This window comes from Lipotes vexillifer, unplaced genomic scaffold, assembly GCF_000442215.2.
Source record: "Lipotes vexillifer unplaced genomic scaffold, Lipotes_vexillifer_v1.1 scaffold1145, whole genome shotgun sequence".
In the NCBI taxonomy this organism is placed as follows: Eukaryota; Metazoa; Chordata; class Mammalia; order Artiodactyla; family Lipotidae; genus Lipotes; species Lipotes vexillifer.
Window position 1 is genome coordinate 278227 of NW_006778097.1, and position 5299 is coordinate 283525.

Below are 5299 nucleotides of genomic sequence, written 5' to 3' on the forward strand. Positions count from 1 at the left end.
CCTGCCGAGCCGCCGCCGCCGCCGCCGCCGCCGCCGCCGCCTCACTGACGAGCCCGATCCCCGCCCAGCCCCCGGCTCTAGCCGGCCACTTCCGCTCTCACACCCACTTCCGCTCGCCGCCCGGACGCGCGGCCCCGCGGGGCCATTTCCGCTCCGACCCCTCGTGCACACGCACGCAGGCGCGCCGGGCGGGGGCGGAGGCCGCGCATGCGCATGTGCGGTGCCGCTAGTTCCAACTCCACTTTCCTTAGACGCTCCAACTGGCTGTGGCTACTGTGTTTCCTAGCCTGCGGTCCTTCTCCGAGGCCTGCCTCACTGTCCGGCGTCTCCCTCCCGCACTCCCCAAAGGTTTACTTCCACTCTTCCCGTCTTGTAATTTCAGAGACCCAACAAGAAGCTCGCTCTTGTCATCTCCCAGCTGGCTTCTTTGCTCTCAGCTTGTTTGCTGTCGGTGTGACCCTTCCTCATGCCACACTAATGGCTGTCCGGCGGCACCATCGTACGTTCATTTCTTCCGCAGATGTTTAATGGGCTCCTGCTCTGGGGATACAGTGGCGCGTGAAACAGATGAGGTTCCCCCCTCGTGGAGCTCATAGTCTGGGAAAGGAAACGGACTACAAACTCAATTTATGTAGCCACAGAGTGTTAAAAGGGCAAGGAAGGAAAGGAATGAGAAGTCACTGAAGTGAATAAGCCTACCTTGTTTCCTGTCATGCCTCCATTACTCTGCCTGGAGCTGCCTCCAAGGTGCCCCGAACGTGATTTTCTCTGCCTCTGAAACCCTTAACTTCCAGTACCTCTGCCAGAGACATACTTTTTTTACTCACCTGCATGTGGGAAATGAACTCATTTTTGTGCTGCGTCTGTACCTTCTGCCTGTGTTGCTTGTTTTGTATTTTTCCTTCAACAGGGAGAATCTGACAAATTTGAGTTCTTTTTACATGTATTGATTTATTTTATGCTAAGTGCTCCCAGGAAAGAGGGGGATGGGGAATGCAGAAAATGAGCAAAAAACTAGCTCTTGTCATCGCGGCCCAGAGAGCCCTTCAAAACGGATTTATTTACCGGCCCTGGATAAACTTCGAGACATTGCGGATACCCCCAAATTATATGCTAATATTTTAACATTTATTGAACGTTACAATATATAGTTTATTGAACGTTACAATACATAGTTTAAATATATATACATATACTAGAAGGCTTGTAATGAAAAAAGCAGTTCTCTGGCCTACTCTTTTTTTTTTTTTTTTTTTTTTTTTTGTGGTACGCGGGCCTCTCACTGTTGTGGCCTCTACCGTTGCGGAGCACAAGCTCGGACGCTCAGGCTCAGCGGCCATGGCTCACGGGCCCAGCCGCTCCGCGGGCATGTGGGATCTTCCCAGACCGGGGTACAAACCCGCGTCCCCTGCATCGGCAGGCGGACTCTCAACCACTGCGCCACCAAGAAAGCCCTGGCCTACTCTTTAGAGGCAATAGCCTCAACTCCTTTAGATATTCATCCAGATTAGATCCATATATCTAAATAAATGTGTATACTACTAATACTTGATTTGTTAATTTTAAGGGTTATTTGTTGACTTCCTGCCATGATAGATAAGAACATGAATGAGTCCATCACTGCTGTTCTCCACCTCCACATTTATATAACTTTTTAGTTAAACCAATAATCAGCATTTAAATTATGTTTGCGAATGCTGTTTACTAATGAGCCAATAAAGGTAGTACAACCATGCCTTCTAGCTTATACAGCCCTCCATTTTTCTTAGCGTTAATTATTGCCTATTTTTCCTCACTTGTCAATTTTCTATATTATCTACAGTTGGCCGCCCCCACCCCTGCAAGTGCTCCAAGACTCTGTCCAAAACTCTAGCAATACTTTCCATATACTCAAATGCATAAGTTCCATTTTTTTTCTCTAGAGTCTTTGTCCCAGAGCCTCCTTCCTCTTGTTTCAATCTGGGCTGACTGATCTCTAGACTTGCTATACAGTTGTCATTCTGGGATTTTCCTTCGTTGCTGTCATCGGCTGGTTTTGCCCATTTCATGGATCCCATGCCTTCTTCTTTCTTAGTTTACTTCTTTGTTTTGCTAAAGCACCTCCTTTAGTAACCTTGTAAGGAAGAGAGATACGGGATATGTTGTTGGGATCTTTGCATATTTTAAAATGTCTTAATTTTATTCTAATACTTGATTTGTAGTTGAATTTATAGTTGGGCTGGTTATTGAATTCAAGTTTGAAAATAATTTTCCATCATAATTTTGAGGGTATTATTCATTTTCTTTTACCTTCTAGGGTTGCTATTGTAAAAAGTCTGATTCCTGTTCATATTCCTGATCCTTTGTATGTTACATCTTCTCCATCTCCATCTCTGGAAGCATTAGGATTTTCTCTTTAGGCTGTTGGTTGGAAATTTTATAATGATGTGCTTTGCTGTGACTCTTAATTGTTTTGTACTGAGCACGCATTCAGAGTGGAAACTTATGTACTTCAGTTTTGGAGGAAATTTTCTTTGATTATTTACTTGATAATTTCTTCTCCACTTTCTTTTGTTCTCTTTCTGGAATGCCTATTATTTAGAAGTTAGATTTCTGGATTGATCCTTTCATTTTTTTCTTCTATTTTTTGTTTCTTTGGGTTTGTTTTATTTTTATTTTTAATTGTGGTAAATGTACATAACATAAAATTTCTCATCTTACCTTTTTTTTTTGCGGTAAACGGGCCTCTCACTGTTGTGGCCTCTCCCGTTGCGGAGCACAGGCTCCAGAGGCGCAGGCTCAGCGGCCATGGCTCATGGGCCCTGCTGCTCCGCGGCATGTGGGATCTTCCCAGACCGGGGCACGAACCCGTGTCCCCTGCATTGGCAGGCGGACTCTCAACCACTGTGCCACCAGGGAAGCCCATCTTAACCATTTTTAAGTGTACAGTTCAGTAGTGTTAAGTTTATTGACATTGTAATGCAACCAATCTCAAAAACTCTTTTCATCTTGCAAAACTGAAACTCTGTACCCATTGTTTGTTTGTTTTTCTTGTTCTATTTTTCTGCGATATTTCCTTGTCATTATCTTCAACCATTTTGAGTTTCAGTTTTCTTATTTTTAATTCCCAAGACCTTTTTCCCCCTACTCCCCTTCCCATATTATTCTATCCTTGTTTTATTGACAGGAATATCTTCTATCTTTCTTTGGATATTATATGTTTTATGGACAGGAATATCTTCTTTCTGAGGATACTATAGTGTGTTTGTTTTTAGTTTTTCTCTAAAAACTAAACTAAACTGCTCTTTGTTTCTTTCTTTTCTTTTCTCATCTCTCTCATTTATGTTAATGGCCATCCTCAAAAGTCTGGTTACTTTAGCAGCCTGTTCGTATTTAGGGATGAGACTCCAAAAAGCTGAGTGGAGGCTGAAGTGTGTGGGCAAGATGAGTTGACAAGCACCTTACTACTTAAAAGGGACTAGCAGCATTGGCTTCCTCTGGAAGCTTTTTGGAAACACAGAATCTCAGGTCCCACCATAAACTACAGATTTAGAATCTGCACCTTAGCAAGATCCCTAGGTGATTCAAATGCATATTATGTGGTGAGAAGCACTGGATTAATGGACTTCACTCTAAGGTGCACTGATGATGTGCCAGATTTCATAGAGGGCCTTCATATGTCAATATTGGGCGGTCTTTTCTCCAGAGAAGGATCCTCTAGTTGCTTTGGGCTTATAAACTTGGCTATGAGTGTTCCCAGAGTCTTAAGAATGCTTTTAAAGTTCCAGCCCATTTCCACTTAATGCCATTATAATCCCTGTGCCTCCCCACTGCCTTCCACTGGGTTTGAGTGTACAGAAAATGAATCTCTGTTGGTGGAGATGGAGGAAGGGGTGGAAATGGGATGGGTCAGGTGGGAAATGGGATAATCACCTGACTGCTCGGGGACCTAGAATGCTCTTTATACAGATTTTCAACCAATCTTCCGATTTTCTTCATCTTGCTTTTGGTTTTTTTGAACTTCTGACTGATTGAACAAATATCTTTGTCCCACCACCCAGCTTCCTTGAATCTTAACCTTTTATAATTAAACTTGCTTCAGAGCTTTTTTTTTTCCCCCCTTTTTTTTCCAGAGCTTTTTAAAAAAGAAATACAGTTGAAACTTCCTGTGAACCCCACCCAATTCTATTCCTTTTTCTCCTTCCTCCCCCTCCTCCTCAAAGGTAACCATCACCTTGCATTTGGTGTTTATCCTTCCCACGCATGTTTTTACACTTTTACTACATATGCATGTATCCATAAACAATGTGTAGCAAATTTGCATGATTTTAAGCTTTTTGTCAATAAGTATCATACTGTACATCTCCTTTTGAAACTTGTTTCTTTTAGTCAGCAATATGTTTTTGAGGTTTACCCGTCATTACGTGAACCTATTTTAACTGTGATATAGCATTCCAATGCACGATTATATGTTATGATTACCAAGGTATTTATCCATTCTCCTGTTGAAGGACACTAAAGTTTTTTCCAGTACTTTTTCTGTTACAAGCAGTGCTGTTTGGAACATTCTTGTACACATTTCCTGTGTACAGGTGTGAAAGTTTCTTTAGAGTATACCCCTAGGATTGTGACTGTTGAGATGTGGATTATGGACACCTTTAACTTTTCCAGATGTTGCCAAATTGCTCTCCAAAATAGCTGTACCAATTTATACTTCCACTTGCAATGTATGAAGATTCTCATTGCTCCTTGTCCTTACTAGCACTTGGCATTGTCAGACTTTAAGTGGATGGATATTAAAAAACATCTGATTGTTTTTAAAATAAGAATTAGCCAGGTAGATAAAGAGAGGTAGAGCTGGAGAGGGGAAGTGCCAAGAGGTGGACAGCTGGAAACACAGTAATACCTAACATTCAGGTGGAAGATTTATTCTGTGCTAGATGCTGTTTTAAAAACTTTACATGTATCTCTTTGATACATGTATCAAATGAATTCCTGTGACAACTCTAAGAAGTAGGAACTACTATTAATTCATTTTATAGATGATGAAACTGAGATGCTGATAGGCTAAAGAATGTATCCAAAGTAATATATGTGGCTGGTCATTGAACTGGGATTTAGACTCCAGATGTCATGTTTTGACATGCAATATTGGTATCCAACAGGATAGTTGACATGACATGCAATACTGGTATCCAGTACTGAACTGGATAGTTCTGCATTTTAGTTTCAAGTATGATAAAATCAAAGTATAAAAAACTGGGCCTGACACTTCATTTAAATAAAGACAATAGCTTCTTGATTGAACCTTCATCCTGCT